General features: G+C 39.8%; 1 protein-coding gene across 6 annotated transcripts in view; it reads left to right on the top strand.

Moving 5' to 3' along the window:
- Nucleotides 1-18,928, top strand: part of slc20a2 (solute carrier family 20 member 2) — a 55,956-nt gene that overhangs the window by 4,246 nt on the left and 32,782 nt on the right. For 2 of the 6 annotated variants that reach the window (XM_044197952.1, XM_044197955.1), the window contains exons 1-2: nucleotides 670-867; nucleotides 1,298-1,548. The gene's annotated coding sequence lies outside the window, so the exon portion shown is untranslated. Of the gene's footprint in view, nucleotides 1-663; nucleotides 868-1,297; nucleotides 1,549-2,290; nucleotides 2,599-18,928 lie in introns of those variants that run through there. The other 4 variants (XM_044197953.1, XM_044197958.1, XM_044197954.1 and 1 more) reach the window with 4 other exon arrangements.

The raw sequence follows: 18,928 nt of genomic DNA, 5'->3' as shown, positions 1-18,928 counted from the left end.
AAATCTGCTATCAGACCCTTACAAGATTTCACAGGATTATGATGACAGGAAAAGCCCAGTTGGATCTGTTGTTAGGAGTGTATGCCGAGAGAGTTGGCCAACAGGCTGAATACTGTTTGGTAATATGTTGTGGTCTTGTGTAGGCTGTTAAGTCCAATGTGGAATAGTAAGGTAGGCCCAGCTAGGTGTGGGTGAAACTCTGTATAGAGAGTTAGTAGAGCCAGTTGTTCCACCCTACTAGCTGAATGGAGCAGAGTTATGTGTCAACAAGACAGCGTTTATACAATTCAAAAGGGAAATTATTTCTCAGATCACACACCAGTGCTGCTACCTTATCGTTAAAACTTTGGAGCCACTTAGGGGGGATTTTAAGGTGAAAACTGGAAACATTTGAGGTTACTTATTTTATACATTTTAATGAAACTAACAAATATCTACATTTGCTCTCTACTTTTATATCATACAGTTGAGGCTGGTTTAATTACCCTCCAAGCGACCCCTCCTTTCTCTCTCCCACCCACTGTTGTTGACTGGCTGGGCGGTTACGTAACACATTTATGCCTTGCGCACGTGGCCACAGCCATAATAGATAGGCAACATTTTGACGGACATTAAACGATACCATCGACCCAGTGATCATAACGCGCACACGCAACACACAATTTTACCTTTTGAGGCGTTAAAATAAGGGCGAGGTCAAGGGAAATTCTGGTTAAATAATCGATTTTTTTCCACCACAATGACAGACTCGAAGACAGACTCCTCAGCTCGGCAAGGGTCCTTTCCGTACCATAAAAATAATCCACAATGAAAGCAGACTGTGGGCAGGGAACAGGACAATGTGTTTGCTCTTAAGTAGATCTGAAGGTATACTCAGTTACTATACTGTGTGTTTTGGTTGTGTCATCTTTGCTCCGGGGGGGGAAATGCATGAAGTGGTCTTTCTTTTATTTCTAGGCTATAGGCTGTCTGAGAAAAGAAAAATCACAATTATGGGCCGCTGCACATGTGAGCAAAACTCATTTAAAGCAAAGTTTGGACACTGGGGATACATACCCCCGCTGTTGGTAATGTTGGTAAGATATGGTGACCACTCGAATATATTCTGAATAGCCTATTAAAATCAGATTTAAGCTACACACCGCATTAAGAAGACAGTGCAGCGATATCTCTAAACACATTAATGGCATTAAGTGTGTGTTTTTTTTCCCCCTATATGGTGTCACTATGCCCTCAACAGACTGACCAACTCTCTCTCTCTCTCCCTGTCTCACGCTTCCCCCCCGTCATCACATAGCTGTCATCCTGAGCTGTGTTGAGACGACGGCTCAATCCCTAAACGCCCGGATGAGAGCAGCAGGCGACATTGAGGGCAACATGGTCGCATGAGACGAGGGCAACCATTCGGGGGGGACGACAGCCACTGCTGGAATCCGTGACATTTTCGACGCAACCCACGGAGAGCGGTTCTAGGAAAATACAGGCAGAGATATAGGCGTGGAGGCGGAGAGGAACGGCACATTTCCCTTCGTGAGTCCTATTTCGTTGGTAAGTACATTTTGTCTGACAAAAAAACCCACAAAACAATCGCTGCCCCTGTGTATTTAACCCTTAGACCGGGGTTCTGTCTTGTTTAACTACTTTCCCTGCGCATTTCTTTGTGACGAACGTCCGTGCGGGCTGCGTTTAAGGAGGAACGGGCCTGGTAAGTGTGAACACAACGTAAAACAGAAATGTCTGTGTACTTAAATCAGCTGCTGCAGCTCCCATCCACGCAGCCTTTGACTTGTATTTATGTAGCTTTTGACAGGAATCACTGGAAATGTTGCATTTCACCACAAGTGGCTACATTTTGTTTTTACCGTGCTCATAATAGTGTTGCCATGGTCGCACGCAACAAAATCAGTGAATGGAGCTGCTACACGTGTGTGACTCCACATCCGATCGAGTATCACAATAGCACCGATTCAGATGCAGTGTCTGGTGGCCGATCCACCGGTCTGAACCAGTGAGGGAAACTGGACAAGCACCCAGAGCGCCGCTTTCCACGAGCGTCTAAACACTGGTCTGTTAATCACGCGAGTTCATTTCACTCTGAGCTTTAGGTGCGCCGATCAGACACTCTGTTTGACGACAAGGCGGGTCGACAACTGGGCATGCGCACTGTTCATTGCCACTACCGCTCCATTGCCCAATAACAATAAGTAGTTGGGACTTGCCTATCCCAAACATCTCAGAAGTGCCTCAGGTCGCTTCAGGCTTTTATGGTCACTGTGCTCTAACTTGATATTTAACAGCGGATGGTGTGATTGTTTCAGACAGACAGCCAGTCAGACAGCACAGGCAAATAAACCGGATCTGTTCACCTACAGATAGGCTAGTATCTAGCGATGGCAAGCCAGACAATTATTGTGACATACGTCCCTGCTACTGAAGCCCCACCAGCTTTTTCAGGGCAAGCCTCTTCCTTTGTCGCCATGATAGATGACTATTTTCCAACAGGAAAAATCACAAACACTGGAACATGCGCACAGTCAACATAGAGAAGTGTAAAGAATAACAGGAGCACCCTGAAAAACAAGTAGTCACATCTTTTATGTAAGTAAAAGTAGAAAGTGCTGTAAAAAGTTCTCGATTACAAGTAAGTGTATTGAAAATGTTACTTAAAGTGTGTAAGAAGCATTTTACTGTTGTTGTTTACTGTGGAGGTGGAGCTAATTTTAACCTCTTACTACTGAAGTAACTATAGCTGTCAAATCGATGTATGTTGTAAAAGTACAATATTTCCTTATAAAATAGAAATACTAATCAGTCACTAATGAATACATGTAAGAGCATTTTAATGTTGTAGTTTGTCAATGTGGAACCAATTTTAGATACTTTGTATACTTCTGGGTATGTTAGTAGTATAGTACTGCATCATGTCATATGAGCATATTTATGTAAAAAGTAACTAGTAACTATAAGTGTCAAATAAATGTAGTGGAGTAAAAAGTACAATATTTCCCTCTGAAATGTAATGTAGAAGTATAAACGCTGAAAACAACAAAATGAGATTATTAGCTTTACATTTCATATTTATTGTATGGCCATTGTTATGGATGGTACTGTCATTTGTTCCTATTCTTTCAGCAAGAATAGGTCAAATTCAATCTTCATATCATATTCTTTATATTACACATGCCCCACACTAAAGATATCTTATCCTATGGCTCACATAGGCAGGGGATGTACATAACATTCATGCATCCATATTGGGGTTTGTTGAGTTAATGATTAATCTGCATATTATGATTTGCTTTTGATCAGTGCTTTTACACAGCAGGGGCTGATAAACTGCAAGAACCATATACACTGATTGCTGTATCTCTTCTAGCCATAAAGGTTACAGGACAGATATGAAAGCGTATTATAAAAAGATACGCAGATTAATGACTTCCCTATTTTTACACACTTTTATGCTTTATGTGAACATATGAGTGCACTGTCTGAGGTTTTTGTTGACCAGCTTTAATGATAAGGACCATGTCGCCAGCCTCCGTCATCCCTACATTGTTTAAAAACATTCCTACCTACCTACCTATCTATGAATAGTGCTTAAGCAATAATGAAATGGTACAGGAATTTATTTGCAGCTCCTCACACCCTTCACCCATGTTTATACCTTAGATACACTATTTGTAGAACTCTTGAAAAGTAGCCAGCCTGTAGTTGCCTAGAAATGGCCTCTAAGCATGCAGGGATTTATAAAAATAAAAAATGTGCTTGCACCCACACAGTTTAATCTCCTGTTTTGCATTTGAAGCCGTCTGATTTGCTAAGGGAACCCGCTTTCCAAGAAACATTTTTGTTAAACTTCTGTGTTGAACCCCAGCAAGTCTCGCCGCAGTGATGCTGTCTCATCAGACAGCTTTGGCAGAGAGAGAAAACGAATATTACTGTTGTTGTATTACTGTCCTTTTGATTGAGCATTAATTACATTTTTTTATCACTAGCTTGTGGAATTAAGGTGCGTTCACAGAAACCTTGGGGACAGGTTAAATTTATATTTTGACTGTACTTTGACCTGCCCTTTGTCAGTGTAATCCTTTCGGGGGAAAAAAAACAATTGAGGCAGAGTGATTCACACTAAATTGCCAGGGTGCAGCCACAGCTTAGACCACACTGTCCATAGAGTCTCTTTTATGCTAACCCATAAATCCAAATGCTTCATAACAGACACATAGCAGTGCATATTTAAACAACAGTTAAGTCAAGCAGCTTAAACTTGTGTTTTGGAAGATCTATTTTGAAGCTGGCTGTCAGTGGAGGAGGGGAGAGAGGAGCTGCTCGTATGCATGGAGTATCTGTACATTGCGTAATGTTTTTATGTTCAACAAAATTCTGAGAGAGCAGAGTCAAACCAGTTTTCGTGGAGGTGTGCTTTCTCAGCAAAAATGCACTGGGACTTTACAGTTTCTAAGAACTTTCTGTCATCTATGACTCCACCTTTTAGTTCCAGGTCAATGTTAAATTCACCTCAGGCGTCTTACTCCACGACAATAATGTCTTCCATGAGCGGGCAGATTACTTCACAGCCTCCCTCTGTGTGTACCTTTTTCTCGAAGACTTTATATGCTATTTTTGTCTTTATTAGACAAACAGTAGGACAAGATTGGTCTGCATGGTGTGATACATGATTACAGAGACGGTGTAGTCCCTCATTCGTCCAGGAGTGTTCTATCGTAGAAAAGGTTTCAGTCGTAGTCATCTGGACACTGTTTTCAGAATCAAGACGTTTTGGCTCCCATCCGGAAGTCATTCTCGAGAATGACTTCCGGATGGGAGCCGAAACGTCTTGATTCTGAAAACAGTGTCCAGATGTCTACGACTGAAACCTTTTCTACGATGATTACAGAGATGTAGTCCAAAGCCAGATTTTCATTATCAGGGTAGTAGTGCTGAAACAATTTATTCGTTAATCAATGAATCGATAGAAAAAACGTCTATATAAGCAATTACCTTTTTTTATTAATTGTTTAAGAAATGTAATCACATAAGTGGCATATTTGCTATTTCAAATATTTACTGGTTCTGGATTTTCAATTATGAGGACTTGCCACCTCTTTGTTTTATATCTTAGATAAGATATACAGTATATTTTACATATACCTTGACTGATACAGGATCTTTGAAGGTCAACACTGATATCTGTATTTTAGAGTTAGGTGGACAAACTAGGTAATGGAGACACTGTTTCTAAATAACCTCAAACATATATTTTTGGCATTCTTACACAGCATTGTCGTTACTTATTGGCCAATGTATACGCCGATACCGAATATATTGTGCGATTTTATCAGTCTAGCTCTAGCTTTGGACTATTTGTTAGACAAAACAAGCAATTTGAAGGCCTCACCGTGGGCTCTCAGAAATTGTGATGGGGATTTTCACTATTTTGTTGACATTTTTAGCCATGCTAGTGCCAAGGCCCTAGGAATGGCGATGTCGTTCAGTCAGTCAGTCCACCACTTTGGTCCAGACTGAAATATCTCCGCTATTATCACATGGATTAGGACGAAATTTTGTACAGACTTCCATGATCCCCAGAGGATGAATCCTAATGATTTTGTTGATCCCCTGACTTTTCCTCTAGCGGACTTGTGTTTGGAGTCAGGCCTCCTTTAGCTTGGCCTCTTAACTAAAGCACCTATCTCAGTTGGTATAAACGCAAGTCAGGTGACTGCTGTATTTTATCCTGAAGAAGGCAGAGACAACATTGATCTTCATTAGTTGAAATAACTGCATCGGAGTTATGAGTGTGCTTGTTTTCCTCTAGCACCACCATGAAGTTGACATTTGTGGATTTGAGTGAAACATCTTGACAACTGTTGGATGGATTGCCATGAATTTTGGTACAAACATTTATGTTCCCATGAGGATGGATTGCAATAACTTACTGATCCCTTAACCTTCCCTGTAGCGCCATCATCAGGTCAAATTTTTAATATGTCCAATACCCGAGTATATGACCAAATACCTGGCATTCCCATCAATCTCAGGTGTAGTTTGTGTTTATTGCTAATCAGCAAATGTTAGCATGCTAACATGCTAAACTAAGATAGTGTAAGCACCACTGTGCCTAAAGTACAGTCCCACAGAACTGCTTGCATGGCTGTAGACATGGCTTGTTTAGACTAAACAATTGGCTGATTAATCAATATTCAGTAATGAAAATAATTGTTAGTTGCTGCCCTACAGTGTAACATAAAATCTGCTAGCACAACTGATGGATGCATTTTTTGAATAGATTTATGTTTCATATTAAAATAGTTTTAAGTACAGTCGGCTGCCAAATACAAAGGACATTTAGAATTTAGTGGTGAATTTACATTCTAAAAAAAAAAAAGAAAAGATAACCTTGATCTTGCAGATCAACATAAGAGAAGAAAGAAAAAGAAACGTATGGAAAATGCACTGGAGTGTGTTCTGGTTTCCATGACGGTAGGGCCCTGTGCAGCCTGGCCCTTCTGCCAGTGGGTGTGTCTGTGTCTCTGTGGGCGGAAGGGCAGTTGGCACCAGGGCTGGCAGTGTCACAGTCAGAGAACAGTCTGTCTCTCTGATCGGCCCACCTCGCCCTCAGAGCACAATCACTCTGTTATGTCTGAGCCCTCCTTCACCATGGCAGCATCACATGATAGCACAGAAAGAGTAGGAATCTTCTTACTGTGTATGTGTGTGTGTGCTGCATGTCTGCTTGTACCAGCATTGCTAATTCCATCATTTTGATGAAAACCTGGTTAAGCATGTCACTGATCATGTGGAGCTAATAAAGTGTCTTTTCATCTTTTATTTTAAGAATAGGTCAAAACGAACACATTGGACAGAAGAGAGCAGGAAAGGTCGGCATGCAATGGTTGTTGTTGTTGTTGTTGTTAAAGGAAACTGAGAAGAGCACACATTAAGCAAGCTGCTAGCTTTCAGTGATGGAGAAAAATGCTGAAAACAAATGGTACAAACTTCAGAATAGTTGTTTTTCAGACATCACAGTTCCGTGAGTCTCTTGAAGATTTAATTTCAGCACTGCTTTAGGGTCAGGGCACCATTAAAGCTTGAGAAAGTAATCAAAACCATTTCAGCTCTTAATTAGACAACTTTACAACCACTAGTTCAGTTTTGTCTCAGTATTTAACCAGATCGAAGTTTTCTGGACACAAAAATACTTGAGGCTGCATTTATACACTTAAATATTTGTGGTTTGTACACATGTATATGTATGCAGCTGGTTTCAGGGAAGTCCTGTATAGTGGCAAGCTTACAACCGATAAAAATTTTGGCATCCCATAATGTTCGTCTGTCCTCCTGTTACCACTGTCACGTAGGCCTGCATTCTTCTTTGACCCAAAAGTGAGCCTTAATAGCTCATAATGCTCAGATTCTTTACCGACATGTCTTCACAGAATACTTGTGGTGTTTTTGAAGGTTTCTTCTGTCTTCTTGACAAATATCAGTATTTACAGTTAGCATTTACTCAGTTGTTTAATCACGCTGGCGGCCATAGGCTTCCTGGTAGTTTCCCTGTCTTGATTGCTTTGAAGCAAGAAACCCTCACTTAAATTGGGAATGATGATGCATACAAGAAAACCTCTATACTTTTAAGTTATGGCCTCCTTAAAGACAAAACCCCCTAGATTCTTACCATAGAAAGGAAACTCATATCAACTTACATGAAAACAATTAGCCAGTTATTACCCTAGTTAACGTGTGACTGCTTATGCTAGTTGCATCGTTTTCTCTGACCTATTGTGTGTTTTTGGCTGTTTGTCCTCTCCACTCGGGCCATGAGAGCCATTTTGTAGTGTTTCTGGTGGCCTTCTGTAAGCGGCAGGGTCTGTATCAAAGAGTTGTCACACAGAGCGTCTCTTGTTTGGGTGCTGGCCTGGTGTTAACTATGCTAATGACAAGCTTACTGCTGAACTGTGAGGCATTGTGGTTTTATTTATGGGAAGTAGAATGGACATTATTTTCCTGTTCCTCTCACTCAAGTACATTTGTTCAGGAGAACCTAGGGCTTGCTTGACTTTAATGAGTCATAATTCTGCTACTAAGGCCTGGGGTCAGTTTGAGGTTTTGGAAAACTTTTGATGGCAAAGCTCTTGACGAAATACTGTGAGAAGTTATTTTTGGCATTTGGGATGATCTGTCAGGTCATCTAAAATGACTCATTTTGTTGTTTTATGTGCCTTGTGGATATAAATATATGCCTCTACTACCTCCAAATTTCCAAAGAGCTTTTTTCACTCAGGAAAAGATTGGCAAAACTGTGGATGGGCTACACAAAATTGACGAAAAAAATCTTTAGCATTATTTTTTTAACAACTAAATATTGCAGTATGGATAGCTTCTCTCCCCTTGTGATGCTTAATTTTGAGTGGGAGGTTTGGTGAAAATAAGAACTTATTGATTATCATGTTTTTGTTTTCTGTTAGATGTACAAGAAGCCCTTGCGAAGGAGTTGGTCTGGACAAATGTGCACTTTCATGGAGTTAGAACATAAACTTATGTGTAAATATTTTCTTAGTTAATTGTACAGACATAACCTTATAAACAAGGCATGTGTTTTTCATTTTCTCTCATGGGAAAAGGGGCTCAAGGGTTACTTTTGTTCATGTGAAAGTTTTTCTAAGTTTGTTGAAATCTTGATGTTTGAACAGATGTGAGGTCACGTGTCCATTTTAACTCCACTCTCTTAGTTTTTACTCTGGAGTGTGGTGAAGGGTGTGACGAGTCTCTGAGATGAATGATCGACCTTTCTGCGCTGGTCCACACTGTTGTGTTGATAATGTTACTGCCTATTTGCATTTGATTGTACAGATGGGGCAGGGCTCCATGTAAGGATGAGCAGCTGGCTGACTGGTCACTGCAAACACTCATGTGACACTGCTATTTCAAGCCAAATCATTCCTCCTCCCTACTGCCTTTAGCAACAAGAGCGAGTGGTGGATATGTGACACCTCAGAAAGCAGCAAGCCTGGAAAGTGGGGGCAGTTTGTCAGATAGATTCCAGTGGTATCTCTCCAGAGGCCAGCTTTTGCAGGGTGGGGACAAGCTAGGTAGAACAATGGCATGTATGAATGTAAATGATTCTGTGAGAGTGAAGAGTGAAATGAAGATGAAGGTATGTGCTATGAGTGCTGTCATTTGTCGAATAACGTTGGCACATTTTTGAGGTGACACACTCAAAATAAACACATGTACTGTTAGCTGACACACATCCGTCATGCCAGTTGACAGGATGTCAAGAGATCAGGAGATAGTGATGTTGTAGAGTTTTTCTGAGTTCTTGCTTACTTAACAAACCATTTAAAAATCCAATTTTCGAAATAGTTTACTGTCATTCATCTCAGATGACACTTTAATTGGTTTGTGTAGTTACTGTGACATGTCATTTGATTCAGAAATAAAACCCATACACATCCCAGCTCTCCTGCATGTCCATATTATAATTGAAGATCCTTGCAATTTTTACTTTTGGTATTGATAACCCACATTTTTCTCAGTGTGCTGATCAGTGATAATACGTAATTTCATTGATAGGGTAGAGGTAACTTGTCCACACATTCTCACCATCTCATGGTACTTGGTTTCTGGGATGGTATGCCATCATTGTGGTGTCAATGTGTCAGTACATTATATGATAGAATCTAGTAGATGTTCAATTACATTATGGAGAAATCTAAGAAGCTATTTTTACCCCAAATCAGTGGGATCAGTTAAAGTGTTAAATGACAATTTATATAACATCTCTAGTACTGACCAAACTGGTCCATAACATATTTGAAATGTAAACAGTATTCTTATTCACCAACTTTGTGTTACTGATTGATTTGTCCAATAGTGTGAAAGTTAAAACACGAATGGCTGCATTTTATCTATGTGACATTTAATTGGCATTACGCTTTAACAAGCTGAAACTGCCTAACACAGTATTAGGGGGCAATTGTTTTCCTTTTAAAAGAATAATTAATCAGGGTATTCAAACTGAGAGGAGGATATGATTAGTGGTCTAATACAGGTCTTGTTGCCCACCTTTTTAATAATAGTAAATTGTATAATTGGTCCTCTTTAGATCCATGATAATCCTAACATAGAAATGAGAACCATTTTGGAACGGAGCCTGGAAAATGCACAGGCACCAAAATACTTACGTACTACTAGAAACCCTGGGGAAAACTCTGAAAGTGGAGTGTACACAGAATAAACAGGTCCTATCCTTGAGCAAAGATGCTATTCTAGGGTAATGTCAGGCCAGTAAACTATGGGAGACAGGGATTAAATATCATTGAAAATCTCCTGGGTTCCCTGTACTGAACAGGCGATGACATCTTCATAATGTTTCACACATTCCAGCCCAGCTAAGGCTTTACAGTAAGTGACGACCCCCCAGTAATGCTGAGAAGGCTTACCCAGCTTCAGTCTGAACTGTAGTCAACAAACCTGTCAAAATAATCTTTACACAGGAACATTTATGTTTGTGGCTTGCAAAATATGATAGGGTACATCTTTTTCCTGTTGCCTATGGCTAAAATATTAATCGTTTTTATATTGAAATTGTGATTTGTAGGAGTGCGATTTTCATATTATGTTGCAATTTTAATTATAGCTTACATAATTAACAGTGTATTAATAAGCTGCGAAGTTTAAGGAGGTTAAATAAAGTTTAAGGCTAAAGAGTGTCTTTCTGCAGACCAACAGAGTGGCATGTCTTTTTGTACATAAAACTAGCAGGCAGCTGGGCAGTTGTAGTGACAGACATGATGGACAGAGACGTCTGAATCTTCCAGTTAAACTTTCAAGCACATCATGTCATTGTTTCAAGCTCAACACCTTAAAAGGTCTGAATTGAGACCTCCAGAATTTGGAGCTGCAGAACTGTCAACAGTAGGTGTCGTCAGTTATCAACACACAATCTAGTTTGTCTTTACGACAGGATTTTTGGATTTTTGCTCTGCATTCTTATAAAGGTGCACGCAGGTTATCCTATAAAGAAGCCTACAATAAAACTAAGTGCTATTTATTTTTATCATCTCCCACGTCACAGACCAAATACACTCTGCCTTCCTCATGTACCTACTTAACTCACCCTCCATGCACTTAAAGCACAGGCTGAGACAGTCAGCAACAAACAACTGCATGATTATATCTGATTCTATTAATTTAGAAACAAGGTAAGTTTGTGGTTATACTTAGTCAAGTCATATCTTGTTTATATATACCACAAATACAGGAGTAGTTTAATTTATAGAAAACAATAGCAATTTAAATCACAACCACAATATTGGTCAGAAAAATTGCAGTTAGAGAATTTCCTCAAATCGCCATTAATGTCTACGAAGAGGCAAAAGCCACTGATTTGTTTGCCACCGTCTAAAGCTCTTACTGTTTGTTCTACTGCAGCTTTATCTTGCTCCTCATTATATTCTCATGTGTGGCAGTGAAGAGGCAAATTAAAACTTGGAGTGGAGAGGATGCATCTAGCTGGAGATGAAGTGATCTCTTCACATTCAGTTCTGCTTTTAATGGAGCTATGTTTCATACGCCGGCAATGACTGGGTTGTAATGACGTCCTGTCGGGGGAAAAATAAAATATACAAGTATATTTAAAACGGTTACTTTAGTAGTGGCAGCTGTTTATCTCAACACGTTTTCAATGAGCAGCTTGCAGGAGGTGCAGTAAGACAAATTAAAAGAGACAGCAACCTCTTGCAGTGGCAAATGCAGTCCATGGAGTGTTTAGTATTTAAATGGCATTTATAATAGAGCTTAGTATCGCCACTGATTTCCTGATTCGATTTCCAATTCACAAGGATTCAATTTTCGATTCAATATCGGTTAGGGATATTTAAGTAACAATACCAATTTTGCTTGGATATATAGAGATTCTCAGAACTAATGCTGTAAATTGTACAAGGAACCCTCTAACCTGGTGCATTATTAAAAATATGAATGTTTACAATAAGAATTGACCCATTAAATCACCTATAACACTGCTTTCCACTCAGATGCCCCAGTGTATCCCCAACCATTATATTAGAAATAAATATATAAATATTAAGAAAAAAACACCATTTAAGGTTGAAATAATGTCCCTTAATCATCAAGTACTGCATTTCTAAATGTTGTGCTGTTATTTCCAGCTAGATTGTTAGAAAGATTAGACAAAGATTGTTTGATGACTGCTCACCTCTGTCAGACAGGCGAACCCGGGAACCTGTATACCTGAATTGCATATTTTCACTTGACTCACAAAACCTCCGTTATACATGTCAGTTAGCATAATATGTTGTAGAATGTTAGTGTTATTCGTGGTTATGTATCAACATTTATATGCACTGTTTGTGAACTTCTTTCTCCTTACATTCAACGCATCTATGTTCATCAAGTGTTCATCAAGCTAACACGTAAAAACAGCCAAATCTGCAAAGTGTCCCCAAGTATTCCAGTAGTGCACCCTTGGTACACCTTCCGATCCACGGAGTCCAACTCGCTGCACTTCGTGGCTGCAGAAAGCTTCTCCTGGAGAGGAGCAACTAACACTGGTGGCTGGGATCCCGCTGCAGCTCGGGGGAAACTGGCTACATCCCAGCCACATACATCGAAGAAATATGGGTAAACACCGCTTTGCGACCTGGGTGGCGTTTTTCTCTTTTTAGCTATCTAGCTAATGTCAATCTGCTTGTCATAGAAACAAAACCCACGGCAGCGTTTTTCTTTCTCGCTGCACAAGCGCTTCACTCCAGCGCTTCACCCTATGTTCCCCCACCACCTCCACATGTCCCACTACATGCGCACAACAGCAGGTCTAATCGAAGCATAATAATAATAATACTGTTAGCTGGGTCATGTACTGGAAGCCAGGATCTGCCAACGGGATTAAAGCTTCATGCATCCACGGAAAAAGCATATATTAAAAGATCAAACTCAGATTTTATGAATCGATATGGTATAATTCAAATGATCGATTTGAATCTGAAATCAATTTATATTATATTTATTTGTTTATTTATTTTAACCCAGCCCTAATTTATAGCTGGAAATACTTACTGCATGCATTTAAAATTCTAGTGGTACATGAGAAGAAACGAGGGGATTTGAGCGTTGCATTGTGACCCCTCCTGGTGGGGCAAGATGATATTCTGATTTGAGGTGATGGGTGGAAAAGTCTCAAGGAAATGATTTATCCCAGCGGGATTAGAGGCGACCCATGCAAAATCCACCCTCCTCCCCATCTACCCTCCATCACCGGAATACCAGCAGACCACTTGTCACAATCAGTTTCCTTCAGCGTTGAGCATGCTGCGACAGCACTCAAGACACAAAGAAAGTAGCACATGCCACACACAGCCGCAAACTATGCTGTCCCCAAAAATATCTCTCCCCGGAGTCAGTACAACAGCCGTATTAAATGTTTTTTTTTTCATAGTCTGAAATGGTGGTGTTTTTTGGGCACGCATTTCAGTTGACGGATAGAACTAGAGTAATAATACAGATATTTTGTTTGTGAAGAGAATTAACTTCAAAGTTCTCCTGTTTATCAACTTTGATGACATTACTTTGCTTTTGTTGAGTATTGGAGGACAAAAACTGCCAGATTTAGTTTTACTTGTGTCATGTGGTGCGTCTGGCTGTAACCTGATTTGCAAACTTGCCACACAAATGCAAAAATGAACACCACGTCTTTTTGTGTGTGCAACTCAACCAGCAAACATGTGATAGATAACACTGGTCACACAGTGTGTACTGTGTGATTTTAAGATTAACTCATTCATGCTTCAGAAGTAGTAGTAGCATGGATCCAACTCTCCTGCCAGGCAATATTTTTACAGTCCTGGATTCAAGATTGTGATTTTGTTGGTGCAAATTTGTTCACTGTCAGGAACCTGCCTGTGTACTGTTCAGTTTCTATCTTCATCAATCTGTTGGGAGGGAAAATTAGTTTTTGTAGTTCTGAATTCTCAACAAGAATGGATCCGGCTGTTGCACAACACAATATCCTCAATGGCTTCAAAAATCAGCTTGATATTCAATTAATGGCAAATTCCCTTATTTGGCCAGAGAGAATTTCAGTTTGTAAGATTGTCACTAGTTTGGCATATTTGTGCTGATGTATTATATGGTTTACCTCTATCGCTTTTGCTGTAGGATTCATTGTTGTACAAACATTGTAAGGACATAGCAGAAATATGAACATTCTGTTCATCTCCCATGGTGAAGACATGCTGTGCTGAATTCCCCAACAGTTTACTCTACAGTATTGTTTTCAAGTCTTACCAGCTTTAATTCACTCCCTTTTTCATGATATTGTAAGAGTATAGCAGAAATTGTTATTAATTCTATAATAATGAGTGATAAATGCATATTGAACAGGGCCACATATCGTTCAAGCCAATATAACTGAGTTTCAGTATAGTTTCAGTATAGTTACTAATACCACTACCCTTGCTTTAGTGAGGATAAACTTAGACTTTGCGTTAATATAGTATAAAATAAACAAAATTAATATTTAAATCAGGAAATCTGAACAAAGACAATTCTGACCACTAACTTAGTGCCAACTTTTTTATTTGACAGTTTTTGGTACTTGGTGATATTCAAGATGACTATCAATACTTGTACTAATATATGTACTTTTATTATTATTTGTTATCATCATTATTTTTTTTTTTATCTTGTTTTTAATGTTGTACAGCACTTTGGTTCAGTTTCAGTTGTTGGAAGGTGCTATAGAAATAAAGTTTGATTGATTGATTGAATACCAAGCCCTAATTTTAAAGTTGTGTTTTTATATATATATATATATATATATATATATATATATATATCTCAATTGCAAACTTAAAAATAAGTCTTGAGATAGTCTCCCCCATTGGTTCATAAACATCTGATTGAGGCCTGCTGCTGAACTTGTCATGTGAAATTCCCCTCCCTGTTGTGACCGCTGAGTGCCATTCTCGCAACTTATTCTGCAGCATATCAGCCACGGCTAATGCTAGCACGTTTCTGAACATTACTCTTAGTTTTCACCTAGAATAACAGTGCTGGGGTAATCCACTGATTTGCAGGCTTAATCCGGCCATCCACGTGTCTTCTCTCCCTCTGTGTGTTGGCTATGTACACTGAGGTTAAATATATGGTTAATACATTGTGTGTGTGCACATGTATTTGTCTGTGCAGAGGCCTGGCATTCCTGCAAAGTGGTGGCAGAGCAAAGGACCCCATGTTCCCCCACCACCTCCACATCTCCCACTACGTGCGCACAACAGCAGGTCTAATCAAAGCACTCCATAATACTGTTAGCTGGGTCATGTGCTGGAAGCCAGGATTAAGAGCAGGAGGGCACAGGCCACTAGATCCAGCTTAGGAGGGAGCGTTCTCTCTCTCTCTTTTTTTTTTTTTTTTTACTATACTAGAAAAATCCACAGTTCGTGTATCAGCTTGTTTTTTTTCTTTACCTGATGAATTATTTCCTTTTTTCCTGAAATCTGTCCGCAAACACTAATAATAATAATAATAATAATAATAATGCTGAGACATAGTAAGTGCATGTCCACAACAATGCAGGTGCTTTAAACTCTGTTTGTGTCTAATTGTGTCCTTCCTTAACCTTTTACCGCCTACTGTTCCACCTGCAGTACACTAGTACTATGAAAAATTACATGTAATATGTATTGATGGATTAGACTCTCGTCTTTTCATACATTGTGGTCATTTCAAAAAGAAAGACCTGTCATGAAAATAAACCAAGTACAATGCACAGCAGAGTACCTGGAAATGTATTTTATATTTGTAATAAATTTAAATCATGAATGAATACTTGAATACTTTTTTAAAAGCTTTTATAAGATCTCCACACTTTAATTAAGATTTCATTGGTCAGTCGGCAGCGAAGTACGGATGGATGGCCAAAATGGAGATGACAAGATGCATTTATCCCCATTAGTGTGGACGTAAGAAACATCATTAATCATGTTTGTACCTCTCCTTTCTCACAGAGTCTCTTGCCCTTTTTGTGTTGCGTTTTGAGCACTCGCTAATACCGGCACCCACTTTGCCCCAGTAACACATTTTAATACCACAGAGCAAGCCAACAGTAGATTACCCGTCTCAGCAGTCGAGAAAGAGGTAGGTCGGTTGGAGGTCCTCGCAGTGCTTTGCGAGTATAGAGCCAGATCAACATTTCTCTGTTTCCACATCTAAGATGAGGAGAGATCGGGAGGGGTAAACAGAGGAGGAAGGACAGGGGTGAAGGGGACACGCTTTGCTATTGGGTACCTATGCTGATTTGTGGAAGAGAACTGGAACTGTCCGGCTAAGGCTGAGCGTGGGAGGGGGGTGAGAGAGGAGAGGAAAACGGAGAGAGGGTCATGGGTAAGATGACTCCTACACTCAGGAACATGGAGACAGGTGGCAGAAAGAGAAGAAAGCTGGACTGCAACCTCAAAAAGCCACAATTGTTGGTAGGTACCAAGACTAATTGTGTCGGTAGTCCTATGATGTGAAGGCTAGCCAACAAAACTGGCCCCTTAACTAATAAGTAGTTGGCTCTATATTCATCTTTGAGGCACATTTTGATTGGTCAATTAGGATCCCTGTTGTGAGCATGGTTTATTCTCAGAGATGACTAATAGTTTCTGCCAGCCTAAAAGCTTTATTTTGGGCACTGCATCCTTTGTGTTGTTGTTATTTTAGTGTTTTTTTAATGCATCGTGTGTGAGTGTGTCCGACTGGACGTTTCTAGAGAATCATTTCAAATCCCAGATTTATTAACTTAAAAGAAAAAAGACTACTTGTTGAAATCATATGACTTTTCATGTCTTTTAAATGTTTGAGCAGTTATATCTGTGTATGTTTCATGTTTTCTTTTATTACTATCTGAATTTATTGCTGTAAATTGGTGTCCTTTTTATGGACCCTTTTTAAACCACCGCAAGCACAAACAACCGGTCGAGGCAGATGGCTGCCCATCCAGAGCCTGGTCCTGCTCGAGGTTTCTGCCTGTTTAAAAGGGAGTTTTTCCTTGCCACTGTCACCAAGTGCTGGCTTATGGTGGGAGTTGTTGGGTCTCTGTAAATAATATAAAGAGTACGGTCTAGACCTACTCTATATGAAAAGTGTCCTGAGATAACTTGATTGATTGATATGATTTGGTGCTATATAAATAAATTTGAATTGTACGGACAGTAGAGTGTGTCTTTCTCAGTTACTTAAAACAGTTGTACAGACACTCTAATAGGTATGATTCGCTTCAGTCACTCTGCCATTTCAGGGTGAGGGAGTCAAACCCGTGCGCAGTCTCCACTGAAACCAGAGAGAGCTGACCTTAAAAGTATTTAAACATAAGGCTTACTCAACACTGAAAGCCAGAGGGGGGCCCAATTGTTTGCTGCTGTAACACGGCCTGCTTTAACGTTGCTAAAACATACTTGTTCAGTCTATGGAGTGTGAGACTGACATGTCTCGAACTTGATTGAAGACGGTAGCTTGCCAACCGCCATATCAATCTACAGAAGAAATATTTAAGACAAGAGTGGCAAAGTCTTTCACATCATAGACAGCAAACACTAATGTGACAGAGGTCTCATTAGAAATAGTGATGAATTAATGTATGTATTCAGTGGGAAATAAATTGGTATGCTAGGAATGGAATTTAATACTTCAAGAGGAAGTGCGCAGATTTTACAAGTCGAAGTGTGTTTATAGGGGAGTACTACTGTGAAAAAAGTTGTAAGAAGCTCTAGAGGGAGCTTCTCGAAATTTGAGCATCGGTTCGGGTTGAAGACTACTAAGTATGAAAATAAAATAAATCCGGGGGTGTGGAGTTAGATAGGAATCAGCTTACAAGACCACTGTAGCCCGCTCCTCATCTTTGCTCGAGGCTACATTACCCGCTGCTAGCGAACACCCAAATTTCCAATTGAACTGTCGGTGGCCAAGTTGGATTGTGGGTAATGTAGGTGCCAGGTTTTGACAAGAAAGAAGAATGTGTGGAATAAAAAAGATGATATTCCTGATTCTGCTGTATTGATTTAGATTTTTAGTTATTTATTTATTTTTTTTAATTGTCTGACAGTGTAAGGAGTGCAATGCCACAGTAAATCAGTGGAGTACTCCTTTAATTGGTACGTTCTGCAGTGGAAATCCACAGTAGATGGCCATGTAGAATGTTGGTGCTTAAATTGATGTAGATAGTTAAACTCTGAGTGATTTACTACTATTGGCTGTTGTTTATCTTTGTGGTTGGTGGTGAGAGAGGGCCAGTGACACAAACCCATTCATCAATCTATTTAATCAACAGCATGTTAACGGTATGCTCAGATGTTTTTCATGAATTTGAATTCTACATGAAAGCAGCACCCAAAATTACATTTGAAACTATTATAGACACCACATGCTGTCAGTTCTTGTGCCAAACCTAAATAAGATATGAAGGGAAAATAAATATTCATAAAACAGTAGTTAAAAGGCGATTTTGTCTCAAAGGATGTTTCACTGCTTCCTTTGGACTTTAGTGATGGCAAGGAAACCGTAAGATGATCACTTATCTCTACCTGGGTAAACCAGCCAAAAACTATTGATTTAGCTGCAGGCCCCCATTCATTTTTGACAGATTGCCTGTGTGCTTGTAATGGCCGTCAGAAGCGATCTGAAGGATTACCAGAGTTGCTTGCTTCTTGACAACCTGACTTAGTGCTGCAATGCAGACCCACAGTGGAGAGAAAATAGAATGAGTTAGAGGATTTATGGAAATTTGTGTGAGGAGCCTTTGAAGATGGTGTTGCAGTCATGCGCGCCGTTGTTGTCATTCTTAAACGACCCCCCTCCTGCCCATGGAGGCTGACTGATCTCAAAACTGCACAGAGTGTGTGTGTGTGTGTTTTGGTTCTAGGAG

This window comes from Siniperca chuatsi, linkage group LG5, assembly GCF_020085105.1.
Source record: "Siniperca chuatsi isolate FFG_IHB_CAS linkage group LG5, ASM2008510v1, whole genome shotgun sequence".
NCBI classification, from domain to species: domain Eukaryota; kingdom Metazoa; phylum Chordata; class Actinopteri; order Centrarchiformes; family Sinipercidae; genus Siniperca; species Siniperca chuatsi.
This window is presented reverse-complemented; position numbering and strand designations above follow the sequence as displayed.